Genomic DNA, 16926 nt, shown 5'->3' on the forward strand with positions numbered 1-16926 from the left:
AAATTACTGTATGCAAAAAAAAAAAAAAAAGTAAAAACATTACAAATTTGTTCTCAGCTCAGAAATGGCTCTAACAATTTCATGATTTTGCTAAAAAAGTCCTAACCTAAAATTAGTATTCAGTGTGTGGGCATACCACTGTATTTTTAATTTTTTGAAGAGACTGAAAAAATCCTTTGTACTAACCTTAATCTTTTATGGCTAAGTTCTATGGAAAACACAAAACAAAACCCAACAAACAGTGAAGTTCAAGTCCAGCTGATAAAGAACCCGTATACACACCTGCAGCAAATGAGTTTGCAGACTGATCCAACCAGAAAAGGATCAGCAAGACCATCTGTATCAATGTGTATGTAGAGAACTGCAGAAATTCAAAATTACTGGAGGTCTGGGAGGGATAAGAATGATGAAAGAACTGCAGAGATGCCTGAAGATGGAACTAAAAGAGAGAGGGGGAAATCGGTGAAGGAAGGAAATCAGAAGAGAATGTGCTTTGGGGCATACAGGACGATAAGATAGGAGAAGTTCAAAGAAAAGAATCAAAAGACTAATTTAAAGATAATGGATACATGACATTTCAAAATACATATTCTTAAAGCTCAAATTGTTCTTGTTCTGTGGTTAAATTGATTAAAGCTCCGTGGTTTTGTAATTAAAAAGCCACATTAAAAACACACTAATGATAATTAGGGGGAAAAGAAACTCATGATCTGATATTACATAAAATCACTTGGACTCCTACAATAAGCAAGTTGAAACTAAAATAATTCCATAATGGTTGAACTTGGAGGGTAAGCCAGGCCTAACTCTTCACAGAATATTCTTTCTGTGATGGTGTGATACTTATGAAGCTTGATAGTGTTTTGGGGATGCACTCCTGCCCTGTCCTAAGTTCCAAGAGCACACAGGAGGCTGTACGCTCTAGTCAAGATCAATATTACAGTGGTTAAAAACCAAAAGCAATAGCGAGGTCCTTAAAAGATTTAATGGAAATTGTCACATTTAAGAAACAAAAGGGTAGCTCTTTTTATTACACGCTTTGTGCAAATGAGATCAGGGTGGCCAGAGGAAGCTTTTCACACTGAGACATCCATCGCCTGTCATGAAAGGGCTTTCTCAAAACCAGGAGTCTAGAAACCTTTGTAGGAGTTCAGATTTCACTGAATTTCTCTTCAAAGACTGTTCCATTGCTGAATCTTTACAACCAAGAGCATTTTACCACCAGTTAATGCTGAGATTTGCTAACTGCATCATGCAAGAAGGGCACACCTATACAGGAGAGTTCACAAGCTGACTCATTCTTTCCACCACAAATTTTTCCCTGCATGGTCTGAGAGGTGCAGTGCTACAAACACTTAGAATTCTGTATTTCTTGGGTCCTTTCCATGCATGAATAATGGATAAATACTTAAATCTACTCTATAATTCTGCCCACAAAAAAGCAGACAGTTTGCACTCTTACACATTCTTACACATTCAGTTCTTGCTAACTGTAAAACAGGTGATACTCTGTTCACTCCCATAATATTCTAGCCATGCTATTTAATACAAACTATAGCTAGGTAAAATATTACCTGAAGATGAAAACGTGCCTACAGCACCTACCTACAGCTTGGAATATTCATGCACTAGAGATCACGTATGGGCTATTTTTAATTCCAGGTAACTAACAACAAAACCTGAACTTTTTAAGAGAAGAGCTACAAAAATGCTAAGCATGATTACCTACATTTACATTTTAATGAGGTAGAATGTCTTCAAATGAGTTCAGTTAGACTGAACTATCTAAGATTCTACAAAGATGAGAGTATGTGTGGTAATACAGATACCCAGTGAGTAACTTGGAAAGTAGAACATTCATACAAGAAAACTTTTATTGAAGGTATCATGCAATAATTCTATTTTTCTGTAGTAAAATACATTTCACCAGGTTTTTTAACAAGTTTCATAGTAGGTTGCACAGATCCAAGGAAAACCTCATCAGATACACCAATCAAAGCAGAGTACGTTCTGTCAATCCACTTAACAGTTCAAACTGTACTTGGCCTGCTTTAGGAAGTGTAAATCACAGCAGCCCAATTCAGTGTCATACCCGTTTACATCAGCTGGAATCAGACATACAAGTGTTTCCTTTTCCAGTAAACCTCAGCGAATTTGAAAACATTCAAACAATAAGAATAGTATGACACACAACACCAGCTTCCCATATTGAAGTCATTAAGTACAGGACTCATTTGAGAAGACTCGTGTTTTCTCCACAGGATGCAAAACTTTGTCCTTCCTTAGGAGACACAATTTCTCGGCTTCAGCAATCCACACTGGACTTAGGTTGTCCGTGTGAAAGTACCAGATTACCTCTTGGGAAACTGGTGATGAAATGAACAAGGTTTACATTTAAAATGTATTTCGGGTAGGGGAGGAACAGAAGGATCTACAACAGCAAGAAGACACCGGCTCAGAATCTGTTGCGATACTGGATGGATCCTGATCGCCCCGGCCCCACTGCTGTCCAGATTTCACAGCCCATTCTGTACTAACAAGAAATGATCACAATATTGATTTTTAGTGGGGCTACTTACATGAATAAACATTAATCAATGTGCATTAGGGTACTAAGATCAAAATAATTTGACAAATAAGGCTTGCTCGCAGCTGACTTACAGCCTCCATCACAAGTGATGAAGCACATTCAGCAGAAAGCTACATCCTTTACTCTTTCAGTGCTGCTTTTTGTTTTCCAAAAGACAGATGATCAGCTAAGACACCAAGTCAACATGTTTTCCCTCTGGAAATGAAGTTTGGCTATATGACTTCTCTGAGGCTTTTGGAAAACTGAACTCCTCACCACCCACACTTAAAAAAGATTGTTTCTATTCTGTATAAAAACATTTCACCTGTGATTAATCCATGTATATTTTAGTTAACAAGGTCTTTGTTAAAATACAGATAGCCAACACTGTTTTATGCATTAATAAAACGATTTCATTTATTTAAAAATCAAATTAATCTGTCAGAAAAGTTTCCATGTATTAGAGTTTCTGAGTTTGTCAATGCTTATGTTTTGTTCCCCCACAGCAGTCTCCCATTTGTTTGGGTGGATTTCTATCAAAGCATTGGTAAGAAAAGCACCTACATGGTAACCATAAGAACACAGACCTTGGAAAGGAGGCATAGTGACATGCACAGACCTGAGGCTTACACAGTCCTTTTTGAATCTGTTAATGAAGGAAAATGTCACTTAAAAAAAAAAAAGCAGCATAGGAATGAGCAATTTACAGCAAGAAAAAAAAAGCTATGAGATGAAAACAAGTCTTTTTTCACGCCAGCACATGGTAGTTCTCCCATTTAAATGAAAAGAAAAATTAAATACATGCATTAGCCCTCTTTATATTGACTTTACTCGCTCCAGCCACTTATAATCAAGAAATGCAATAGAAATATGTTTATCTCCAGAAGAAACAGAACTTGTTAGGTTTCTTTCCCCCTCTTAACCAAGGGCTGTCTCCATACAGCTGCCAACTGATGAAGCTTATGCCAAGAGCTGCTGAACGTATTTCTTGTATCTATAGTACCTGGAACTCTTCACAAACTGAGAGAAGCATAAGCAAGCTTTAAAAGAGATGCAAACCTCCTGACTTCATGTTCTTAGAGCCTTGGCAGTTAATTGCTTCAGTTCATGATTTATCCTATCGTGGTTCAACGTAAGTCAAAAACAGACCTCTTTGTATGGTACCTAAGCCAAAGCCTTTCACCTATTAACTTACCTGACCTAGAAAACCAGCACTTAAGTTTATGCCTTTGCGCACAGTCAGTATCAACACCAGTATCAAGAGGAAATCAAACAATATAAAAGCAAACATTTCTTCCAAAGCAGTGAATAGTTTTTTTAAAAGACACTCTTTGGAAATTAGTATCTTCAAGACTACAAGGCAAAATAAACACAACACTCACCACAATAAACAAACAAAAACACCCACCCACATTCAATTAAGGAAAATAAGGGCAAAATTTCAAACCACTGATTAGTCCACCTCTTAGAATGTCATCACACACACCTACTCAAGTTAATAGAATGTGTTTAAAAACACTGAGCTCAGTCTAAGTTATATTTTGCTGGAAGTTATTTCATTCCATGAAGGACAAAACACATTTAGGAAATGAAACAGAGAAGTGGTGTCATATCTACACACTCAAGGATCACTAGGTGAACATTTGATACAAAAACATCACGTAAGACAACCATGAACTCTGACATTTATTCTACTTCTGGTAACTTCACTGCACATGCTTACAAGATCTAACAACTTTTGGGGAAGATCTGGACATCACTCAACACAGCAGAACGGAAAATGTAAGAAGTTAGTTGTTACACAGATAGTCAATGTTTTCATTTTTGGAAGGTGCTGCTGGTCGTTCCTGGAAGAAACAGAGTTCTACTGTTCATGCTTTAGGTTCATCTAATTCCAACACCAGCCTTCAGGGAATTTTTAAACTAATGCCATTGTATTTGTCAAGCACAGAAACTTTTAATCTGATTTTTCAAGTGGATCATAGCCAATGGATCCTGGCCACCATAGCACTTAACAAAACACAACTGACTCTCCTCCATGCAATATTTAGGTGGCGCTTATTACCAAAATGATAATTTTTGTTATCTAATGTGTCTCTCTGGTGGTCCAATAAAAGGCATATAGGCATATTGACCACGTTATTTAAGTTTTTATGACTAAAAGTCCCCCAAGTCAAACCATATGTGTGTAAATCCAGCTTCACAAATAAACAGAAGCACACATCTTAAGAAATCTGAGCCAACACAGTATCTGAACACCCCCCTGGTTTGTCTGCTGATCTCATGAGTTGTTGTACACCAGCATCAACACCACGAGTATAGTTTGGTATTTTTTTAATTTAAACACCATGTTCTTTATTTTCAAGATTCTTTTCATTTCTAACCCTACTATTAATTATGTCACAATGACTCCTTAACCTCCCCAAAATCAAGCAGCTGAGATGACCCATCAATCATCCACTTTTGGGTACTTCCTTCATCGTAAAGCACAAATAGTACACTATCTCAACAACTAAATTTGGCTTGACTGTACTAATGGGGTCTTTTGGACAAATAATGCTGGATTCACATCTCAATTTCAAATTCAATTATTAGTGCTTCTCCAGAACACACACAAGCTGCAATCATGCCACACAGAAAGGCTGACGACTACACTTCAAATAAAAGGTCCTCTTTCAAAATTTTCTTTTCATCTTTCAAAACTATCTTTCAGACGCAACTATTTTTTTTCCAAACCGCATACTTCAAGGCAAATTTACTAAACAAATCATGAAATACAACTATTATCATCCACTAAAGAACTATCAGCATACCAAGTCCTCCCCCATCACAAAGAAATACAGTTGTGACACAAAACTGTGTTAATGGAACAGAACACAAAATACTGGCACAATCAAGACAGTTGTCAGAAGTGTCTACATCCAAATCACATTTAGCCTCAGTCGCTCTTAATTTTCCCCCAGTACTAGAGGGTATCATGAGAAGAACGAATTTTCAATTTCAATGGAAATTACACGGAACTCAGATGCTAAACTCAAATATCAAAATAATTTGCAACAAGAGCAGTTAATCCCATTCTCATCTTGCAAAGGGCCTTGATATGATTAGATGAATGCCCCATATGCTGCCATTAGCTTCAAAGTGCCAAAACACAGGCCCACAGGGTTGCAAGAGTCCATCTCCTTCCCATTTAGGGTGGAGGACTTCTATAGAAAACGTTCGGTTCGGTTCCATCTGTCAGGCAATGAAATGAATAGTCTTCTGACTGGTAATTTCACTCCAGCCTCTCCCACTTTGGAGTTCAACCAAAAGATCACCAACAGATGATGCAAAGACAAAGGCTCTGACCATGCTGTGCCCGATGCCAGCGGGATCAAACAAAATCAGGCTCAGCCACTCAGAGCATCCCACACTATGAAAGGCGGCATTGCTGGATATGGTCTCACATAAGAGGTTTTGAACACGCCACCTAATTTTAGGCATATATTTACATCTCATTTTCAGTGATTAAGAAACATCGCCCAAATAGGTGTTGGGCACCATCTCCCTTTATCACATTAGCCAATGGAGTAAATTCAACAGCCTAAAAATCCATTTCTGTCCGAATAAAAGAGTTTTTGGAAAAACAGAATGCCAAGCTGGATTAAAAAAATAAAAAAAAAAAATGAAAAGGAATTACACTAAAGAAAGTAATCTGCTGATTGAGTCCCACACTGGTGCTTTAGTTACAGTTTAAAGAACGCTGGCACACAAAGAGGAAAAGAAAAACAAGTCAAGTTTTTTTCAGTTAGGCATTACTATTTAATCTTATAAAGGGCGCAACACAAAATTCATTCCATTTCTTCTCAGGAAACCTGACAAAACAGCATATTGTTTCTGGCTGGCAGCCACTGTACCATCATAGGGCTTCTTAAAGGCACAACACTGTGAATTCTACCAGGTTTGAGAAAGCTCAGGAAGTGTAAAACAAATAGAAATGCCCATGAGCTAAACTCACTTTAAAAATAAATAGCAAGATAGCAAGTAAGTCTTTAAGGAAGGGAGAGGGTCCTTGTGGAGACTGGCAAATGCTCCAAGCAAACCAGTGCCAACAAGGCAGAAAGATACACGAGTTTGCAGTGGCATCACAAGAAGGCGTAAAGACACACCAAGGAAAGGAAGGCTTTGCAACTACAGTCCTGCGAAGTTAAACTGCTACTAAGCATGACTTTAAAAATGGTCTCTAGTCAACCAGATGCAATCTCCATGCAATCTCAAGAGTCTGTTTTAGGGAAATATGCTTAAATTCCAGCATGAGATGTAAATAAGGAGAGAGAGCTATGCACACACGTGGACTAGTGTCTGACATGCACTGTGGTTATCTCCAGCTCACATGAAGCCATCCATGTGTTTCCAGCTTTAGAGCCTGATTGAAAGACGGCATTAGTTTTGTTCCTTTCATATGCTAATAATGACATCACACCTTATGGCCCTACACTGCAGCCACACTATCGTCTTATAAGGGAATAAGGGAAATTTTTCCAAAGGAATCTAAGAACTGGGCAAACTGCTCACCTGCGTATAGAAGGGTTTTTTTTAATCCATCCATGACACAGATTTCTTTCTGTTCCTTAGTGCTGTGAATAATTACTACTGAAATATTTATAGTGGATTGACTTTTTTAAAAAACAAACAAAAAATATAATTGTTGGGGGAAGAAGAAAAAAAATCTACAAATAAGTTTTTGAGCATACAGGAAGCAGCCCTGGACATTTGTGAAGTGAAGCAACGTGAGGTCTTTGCTGGGATTTTGGTACAGGAGGGGTTCAGGGCCGAATCTCTTACAAACATTCCAGTGCAATGTAGTGTAGTGCACAGACTCCCAGAAAATTTAAAAAGAAGTGATAAATACTCTCTCTATGCTCCTGACATACACCCAGCAAAAAAATAAGATCTATTAAATTATGTAACTATTACTGTCTACACACACCGCACTCCTCATATTTTGACATCATACAGCCCAAAAAAGAATTCATTTTTTTATTTTTTAAAAATACCCTCATGGTTTGTACTGACATGCACAGAAAAGGCTGAGAGAACAAGACGAGTGTACCAAGAAAAAAGAGACCTCCACATCAACAAATAATCCACAGAATGGTAACAAAATGAATATAAGCCTATTTTTTCCCCCACTGCCACTGTGCTGTATTTCGTCCGTACAAGAATAGAAACACCCATTAAACCTCACTGTTTGGAAAACAACATGCTTGAAATCTACAATGATCTTTCCCCCCCCGCAACGGACACTGCTATATGAAATCTGGAGCATAACCTTATACATAAATAAATAGACCTAGTAAGGGGGGGGTGGAGAGGGAGGGAGAGAGAGCGGAGGAAACGAACGCGGCGTTCAAGGTGCTGAACGCATTTACCACGCAAGAAACGAGTCCTAATCAAATGGCCCAAAAGCGATTAATGTCAAGCCCAAAGGAGCCGGACGGCCGCGGAGACCCGCCCGGCTCTCCCGCATGACGGGGCAGGCGAGGCGGGCGCTGGGGCGAGGAGCGGAGCCCGGGGCGAGGGAGCGGCCGCCCCGGCCCGCCCAGCACCGAGCCCTCCGGAGGGTACCGGCCCAAGGGCCCGCACCTGCCGCGCCCCTCCCGAGGGTACCAGCCCAGGGGCCCGCACGGCCCCGCAGCGCCAACTCACCTCTCCGAGGCGCGCACTGCGGCCCCGCGGCTCCCGCGCTGCGCTGCTGCGGAGTCACCCCGTCCTTGCGGCAGGCGCTCCCGCCGGTAGCGGCGGCCCCTCCGCGCCCACGGCGGGGGCAGCGCCTCCCCGCGCAGGGCCCCCAGCCCCCGCGCCGCCTCAACGGCGGGGCCGGGCCCCCCGCCCCTCCGCCGGTCTCCGCCTCCGCGCCGGCATCTTCCCCTCAGCCACCGCCAAGCACGGCAGAACGGGGGTGGGGGGCGGCCGGGCCGAGGCCGCAGCTCGGCGGCGCTGGGCGGCGCCGGGGGCGGGCAGCTCTCCGCGGGGAGCCGCTGACAAAGCCGCCCGCCCCCACGGCCGGGGCGAGGGGAGGGGGATTGCGGCTGATCCGCCCGGCGAGCCCCGGTACGCGCCCCCCGAACCGGTGAATCCGGGCAGGCTGCGGAGATGCCCCCCCGTGCGGAGCCGGGGGAACGTGGTGCTGCAGCTGCTACATTTTAACCGCTATTCGTGAGAAAGCACCATCGACATGGTGCTTCGCTAAGCCCATTTCCTTCCAATTCACACACAGCTATAAGCACCGGCAGTTATCAGTGTCACCAGCGGGAATGTGAGCCAGCCTTTATCATTTTCTCGGTGTCAGTTGTCCTCTATTTGAAAGCAGGTAGGTGCAATCAGCTCTACATTTCCTACTTTTTCAGCAATTTTACCCGTGCTTTCTCCACCACAATGAAGTCAGGAATGTTTTCATAGGTAAATGTGGTTACAAAAAACGTAAATGAAACGAAAACTTAAAATACACACGGTGATTATCAAAGGACTGGTGATGTGAAGCACTGCAGGATCACAGCCCAACAAAGACACCGTCATGCTAATGACAGTAAAAAAATGACACATTTGACTTATCTTACATGATCCAGGTCCTGGTTATTATTATGAGACAAGACCTCATGCCTTTGCCTTTTTTTTTTTTTTTCCTGAGTCACATTAAGGCAAAATCTTCCCACAATCAAAGAGCACATCAGCCTTACCTACTTTGTATTCTACATCTGCTTCCTAAATTACAAATATCTACCAATACATGGGCAACTAAATGAGTTTCTGCAGACACTTTCTTCGGAATAACCAGCTGGCAGCTACATTAAATTAATGTACCTCAAAATACAAAGTAAATTTTGTACAGCCTATAGCGAATTCTCAAAGCCCCATGCTTGAAATCCTTTCTGCGCTTTTATCTCGGGCTTCAACAGAAGAAGGAATTTGCTGTTCAGCCCTTCCGTACAACATGAGACAAACTGCTCCAGATAGGAGCTATGTGGCTGGATTCCAAAGTAGGTCAAGCTTTGAAAGTCATTAACACTCTTCCATCTACCTGAAGCTTTAAAACTTTCTTTTAGCTCTTTCCTGTGAGTTGCACGTGTACTGGCACTTATAATGTGGTTTAAACGTGCCAAGTGTCCAAATGATCAGGGTGCAACTCATCAGTCTCATACAAATTTTCCCTGATTCCTTATACTTTGATCATTCATTGCAATAAATCTGTTTGGATTTGCATTAAAGGCTCAGGTTTGGATGATCATATATAGGTTAGTGGTAATTTGGGCATTCTTAGATACATTCTCTTCAGCATTACCTTCACTTGGCATTGATAACGTAATGAAAAAAGAAAAAAGGATGTGTAATGCCAAGAGTTTCATAACATTTATAATTATTTGTGCTTTGTTGTTGGTTATCATGACATTTTTATGATGATAAGATGAGAAGCTGAGAAGATGAAAACTGTTAGCTAATGAATTATTCTCAGAGGATTTGCAAGCTGTAAAAGCCCTTTGATGGTGTGACACGAGTGCAGACTGTCTTTACGTTAAGACTTCTCATCTGTCAAATTAAAAAACTACATAAATCATACACTGGATTTTCATGTTGCTCTCCCTCAAAATGGGTTTTGAGTATGTTCTAGTGCCCATGTTAGAAAAATCCCATTACCACTGAGCAAAAATGTTAATTCATATGGATCTTTAAATCTCTTCGATGTGCGCCCAAACATAAATGGCAGCGATCACAACAATAGTAAAATATAAAGTATTTGTAGAAATTCAGCACTGCTGCTTTCCAATAATAACAAACCTGTTCATTTCTATGCTTATATTTCTCTATATTCACATTATATGTTATGCTACATGCATAGTTCTCCATTAACAGTTTCTGTGTCTTTGGTGTGATTCAGAGATTTTATTCTATTTTCCCCAGATGTAACTCTGGCTGTAACTGAATGGACATGGGTGCACATTAGAAAATAAACACATTTCATAGAGGAATTGCTGCTTCTGTCTCCAAGGGTGCTCACATACCTACGGACACTATGCTAATAAGGAAAAGGCTAACTAGCTATTATTGGGTTCAAGTTGGAAAAATCATATTACTCTCACCTGGAGGTTTAGGACCTAAAAATAGCTGAAGTAGTACTAGAATCCTAAAACTTCTAAAGAATGTTTGTGTTATGTTCTTGGAAAAGGTTTCGCTGAAGAGAAAACAATTCTCAGTCATGACCAGAAATAATTCAGTAAAAAAACCTGAAAAGTGCTATGAACTGTAAAAATCTTTTACCATCAAAATAAATTAGACATCTAAAATTTCTAATTAATGCTCTTGAAGTTCTGTATGTGATGAGAACCTATGACATACTGACATACAGATGCACCCTCTACAAAAGGGATTTTTGGCTGCTCTTTGACTTTGGTAACTTAACAAAAGCAGATATTTAATTAATATAATTCATTAGAGATCACCATTAAAAAGCAATATATATTTTGCCTGGCAGCATTACTTAATTCCCACACAAATACTCAAGAGATGAGTACAGAAAAAAGTGAAATATAACTTTTCAGCAAACGGTAAATAAAGAAAATAAAGCAATATTTCATTCCTTCCCATCCCTTTATTTTCCTTTGGGTTATCATTTAGACTAAACAAAGAAGGACTTGATGAATCATTACTGAAGGTCATAATCCATCACTGTGTGATCAGCAGTAGAGTATATGAACAACAATGCCCTTTGAGAGGACACCTTTCCTATATAACAGCTAGAAGCGCTAAAAGACAATAAATGCTGTTTATATTATATGAAGATGTCTCATTTTCTCAGCAATTGAGACAATGCAAGACAAGGGGCCAGGCTGAATACCCAAAATAAGAGTTTATTTGCCATGACGACTAAAAAGCCAAACTTAAAAAGGCTAAAATGGGAGAACACTCACGTGGAATAGAAAAGGAAATGTTTCAGAAGACTCCTGCACAGATTACTGTGCAGCAGGTGAAATTACTAATTGAAAGAATCACCCCAGGTGCCAAAACCTGCAGGACATACTCTGGCCTGACCTGCCTCTTTTGTGCAGCACAAAAGACTTAATGAGAGTGAAAATCATCTGCAGGTCCCCAGCCGGGGATTTTTGTGATAGAGAAGAGCCCCTGAGTGACTGTGGAGTTGTCCACCCCATGGGAGGCCATATGGCCCTGCAGTCTGAGCAGGGAGAGGGGAGGGCACAGCCAAAGAAAGCAAACCTGGGGTTTGCTGCTCCAGCTACCCGCAGCTGGTCCACAGGCCCTCAGAACTGTAGCGATCTGGTACTACCCGGTGCCAGGACGGGCATTAATCCAGCCAGAGAGCCAAGTGGCTCCCCAGCAGCTCTCTGCCCTTCTGGTGTACAGAGAACAGAGCCACTGCACAGGGCCAGCTGGGCTCATCTGGTCACAGCCCAAAACTGCAGACCCTCCTCTGGCAAAACTCCCACAGATATCGCAGAGCGCTTACCTGAGCTGGCCTTCTGCTCTTGGACCTAGAGAAACATTAACACATAAAGCAAACTCATGGCCAAGATTTGATTTAGAAACTTTTAAACCATTAATGGCAAGTATATTAATGGCAAATATTAAAGCAATCTCCTACCCATAACATTTTATTAAATTATGAAAATAGTTCTTGGGTACAGAAATGAAATCTGCTGCAGTTCCTAATGCTTCCAGATAGCTACTGAAATGTGCACAAAGATCACTGAGTTGGGGTTAAAGTTATGATGATAAAAGCGATTGTCAGTTTCTGTTGGAACTTGCAGAGATTTAATTTTAGAACTGCACCCCTAGGGAGATAATATAGGATGAGATCCATGCACACTGCATCTAAAGTCATACAGAAATGTCACTCATAAAACACACTTTCACGATCTTGCTGTCCGACTTACAAACATATTGATCAAACCCGCAGAGAAAGCCTGCGGTATATGTAGGCTCTATTGAGGTAGTATGTTACATTATCAATGGATCATGCCTTTGCAAAATCAGGAAGCTTCCATAACTCAAGCAAATGAGTGTATTGTTCTTTTGGAATATTCTTGCTGAAGCAAGTAAAACGACTCTGTGAGGAAACAGCCCAACATCATGCTGAGAAGACAAATGACACAAAGATTGTGAAGGCACCAATACATTAGTGAAGCTGAAAAGAGGATCACAAATTTGTATTAGAAGCCTGGAGAAGTTAAACATCTGTAGTGACAGTAGTGGAACAATTCCTGTTTTTCCCCAGTGAAGGGAGAGCAGAAAAGACTCAGGCAGGTGCGCAGAACTGCCACTTCACTAATATCACTAGGATTCAAATCCCAGAGTATTTATGCGGTGCCCCTCTTGGTGTTAGTTTACACCTCTCTAGACAATAACAATGATTATTTGAATTACACATCTGGTCAATAATTTGACTAAAATTCTCAAATGGTCTCTTTAGGAGTCTTACCACTTCCCGCAGCAGCATTTAGTAAACAAATAAAGCAGATATTAAGCAAGCGAGCTATACTAACAATGAATTTCCTTTAAATGATATGGAGAAAGCAGTAATTTCTTTGGCAACCAGGCAGCATGTTACCCTAGTGACATTCATTCCTTCTGCATCCTACATAGGACTGAGTGTGGCATTAGAAGAGCTAGAAAATGCCCCTGCAGCTGCGGCAGAAATAATATACTCACTATAAGTGGAAGCTTCTCTTCAGGAGACAATTGTGCTTCACTGCTCTTTATCAAACGGGTAATATGAATATACATTTCACTAATAGGCTTGATGAGCAATGGGAACTCCAACGTATCAGGAACTGAGAGAAAACTGTCAAACACTTGAGCCACATTTATCCTGCACAGAACAAATAAACATTAATGCTAGAAAAATAAAGCCACTCTGAAAGCCTAAAGAATCAACAAAGAAGATTTTTGCCTGTGCCTAATCCAGCTAAACCTTCTTAAAGTCCCATTCAAAATAGATACTTGACATGATTTCCATCCACAATGGCTTTCTTACCCACTATATCCTCTCCAATTTATGAAAGGACTATCCATTTATATTTAAGAATCCACAGAGTCATCTAAAGTACAGACACTGAGACTGTTGTTTTGGCTAAGAATTCAATTTGGAATGGTGACAATTACTGGGGCTTTACCTTCCACAACTCCTTTGCCTATGTCATAGAGATTCTCTTTCAGTGACTGCATCATATATAAATGATGGTGACCTTAAAGCCCTTGTTCAGTTAGTTTTCTGTGTAGAATTGTCACCATAACCATATCCAGTACCATTACAAAGATAAATGCAAAATCTTAACAGCCATGAATATAATCTCACTCCCTATTAAGGCTCAAAGCGAAAGGAAGAGCTTGTATTCTGATATTTTTACCTTGTTCTTACTGCAAGCTGTTACACAACAGTGTAACAATGTATAGCGGCAATTTTAACCTGGCATTTTTTCCTTGGAAAGACACATGGAAAGACAGCAGTGGCAAATCAAGAGTTTGTTAACAATGGCAACATGCATTCCACCAGAATATACATCTAACAATCTATTTTTTAATGTAGTGTAAACTATCTGACCACCCTGAAATGTTGCAGCCTTTCCATTCCTAATATACATCTATTACGCGGTAGCCCACAGGGCAGCTCTATTGTGTTCATAAATGAAACATTCATAAAACAACCACAGGAGTAGAAAAAGGCCTGTAGGTGTACCTTTCTCTCAGAAAGTTTACATAAAATGTAATATTAATAACTATTTTTAACATGTTCCTTGGCCTTATGATAGAAAGGTCTTACAAAACTCAGAATTCTTATTCAGATTTCCAGCATCTGTTGTACATATCACATAAAAAATAAACAAACAAAAGAAAGTAGATTTTCGAGGCTTATAGTTTCTGAACACCCAGACCTAGTGATGCGGTGGTGTGGCAACCAGTATGGCCAAGGAGGGGGACCTCAGTTGAGCAAAACATAAAGGCTCCAACCTATCTCCTCCAAGCTGGGAGGAGTGGCTGACACGCCAGAGGCTGTGCTGCCATCCAGAGACCTGGACAGGCTGGAGAGTTGGGCAGGGAAAAATTTAATGAAATATAACAAGGGCAAGTGTAGAGTCTGTCATCTGGGCAGGAACAACCCCAGGTTCCAGTATAAGTGGAAAGTATAAGAATGACCTATTAGAGAGCAGTGTAGGGGAAAGCGACCTGGGGGTCCTGGGGACAGCAGGATGACCATGAGCCAGCACTGGGCCCTTGTGGCCAGGAAGGCCAATGGTACCTGGGGTGGATTAGAATTGGGGTGGTCAGTAGGTTAAGAGAGGTTCTCCTTCCCCTCTACTCTGCCCTGGTGAGACCACATCTGGAATACTGTGTCCAGTTCTGGCCCCTCAGTTCCAGAAGGACAGGGAACTGCTGGAGAGAGTCCAGCACAGGGCTACAAAGATCATGGAGTGGAGCATCTCCCGTGTGAGGAAAGGCTGAGGGACCTGGGTCTCTTTAGCTTGGAGGAGACTGAGGGGTGACCTTATTCATGGTTATCAACATGGAAGGAGTGAGTGTCACAAGGATGGAGCCAGGCTCCTCTTGGTGACAACCAATGATAGGACAAGGGGTAATGGGTTCAAACTGGAACACAAAAGGTTCCACTTAAATTTGAGAAGCTTCTTCTCAGTAAGAGTGACAGAACACTGGCCCAGGCTGCCCAGGGGGGTTGTGGAGTCTCCTTCTGTGCAGACATTCCAACCCGCCTGGACACCTTCCTGTGTAACCTCATCTGGGTGTTCCTGCTCCATAGGGGGATTGCACTGGATGAGCTTTCCAGGTCCCTTCCAACCCCTGACATTCTGTGATTCTGTAAAGCCACAATGAGGCATATTAACACGCTGCAAAGTGCTTGTGCATTAAGCATGCACTTAAATTCAAACACAAAGCCAACTGCTTAACTGAAGAGGGACAAATTTAAACATGCACTTCAAGTTAAGCCAAACATCAACAGGCAAAACCATTGCATGTATCAGTGAAAAACAATCATTCAAAATCTTAAAACTGCTCAGAAGAGTGCGATGACACATCTAGAAGGAATGATAGTAGCAAAGAACATTAGGGGCATCAACAATCTTAGAAATCTTCATGCTGACAAAGATCAACAAATATTTGGCTTTACAGAGTAAATAAAAATACAGTACAGAGTGTGGGAAATAAGGCCCAAATAAGAACTGTGGAGTGATTAACAGCACTACTAAAAAAAGGAGTAAATGTTACTTAGTTTAGCCTTGATGGGTAATTCGTGGTACTTTAGTACACTATTATCAAAGGTGTCTGAATAACTTTCATAAATTGCTATAACATACTACTGCAGAAAACATCAGCTCCACATAATATTCCTATATATAATGAGTGATATTGAGGCATCGAGCTACCGCTTTCACATGAAGTTATAACATTTCCACCAAGGTAGCTACGACATTCTGAGAAAAACAAAATATTTCATGCAATGTAAGTATTTAAAAAACATTATGATTACAACTTGGGATATTTTGGAGAATACCGTTAGAGTATATTTGTTAAACCTTTGCCTCAAATTACACAGGATTTGGAGAAGCTTACTGAAGCTAGTATTTACTTCAGGTATTCCGTCTAGTTTTTTCTAAGAAGAGCAAAGTTGAACAGAAAGTGGCAGGAAAAGAAATATTGTTTCTCTCACAGCAAGCACACTAATGTAAAGCTTAAAAATAAAGCAGCAGCCGCAGCACATTTTTGCCTAGACCTTTTGAACTGCACCATATGGCTGACGCTCAATTAAGCAAAGATTTATCAGTCCCTGATTGGAACGTGTCCAGGACTCGCTATTTTCTCAAATCTTTTAACCAGACGACTAGAACTGAATATACAGTTTTCTGGATTCACATAAGATACCTTACACTTTTAAATTTTATCCAAGTGAGTATTAGAGAGGATATCAAGGTCTGGAACATAAAACGTTGTGACTGCGTAGGAAAAGATGTAACTTTTTCATTCAAGATTGTGTATTTCATTTATTCCATAATGAACCCAAAACTAGATACAATATCAGTCTGAAGTAGGTCATGAATTTTTCCCATCAGATTATTTGAGGCAATAGAAAAGTCATAGGAAAGTTGTTTACAGTGAAAATCCTAACCCAAAATTTGGCAATAATGAAGTCAGCCAAACATAAAGCTTTTATGTTAAATTGTAAAAGCTTGATTTTTAAATTCCATGTAAGACCCTATGGTTAAATTCTGCTTTTATAGACAGATGGTGGGGTTTTTTTTCTTTGTTTGTTTATTATAAATGTATTTGAGTGTATCTATTCAGCTCACTGGAAA

At 40.5% G+C, this 16926-nt stretch overlaps 1 protein-coding gene across 2 annotated transcripts in view; it reads right to left on the reverse strand.

Moving 5' to 3' along the window:
- HECW2 (HECT, C2 and WW domain containing E3 ubiquitin protein ligase 2) overlaps positions 1-16926 on the reverse strand; it is a 126603-nt gene that overhangs the window by 100869 nt on the left and 8808 nt on the right. The window contains exon 1 of one of the 2 annotated variants that reach the window (XM_065069907.1): positions 8258-8397. The exons of the other annotated variant lie outside the window; for it this stretch is intronic. The gene's annotated coding sequence lies outside the window, so the exon portion shown is untranslated. Of the gene's footprint in view, positions 1-8257; positions 8398-16926 lie in introns of those variants that run through there. 2 annotated transcript variants of the gene reach the window in all.

This window comes from Columba livia, chromosome 7 (assembly GCF_036013475.1).
Source record: "Columba livia isolate bColLiv1 breed racing homer chromosome 7, bColLiv1.pat.W.v2, whole genome shotgun sequence".
NCBI classification, from domain to species: Eukaryota; Metazoa; Chordata; class Aves; order Columbiformes; family Columbidae; genus Columba; species Columba livia.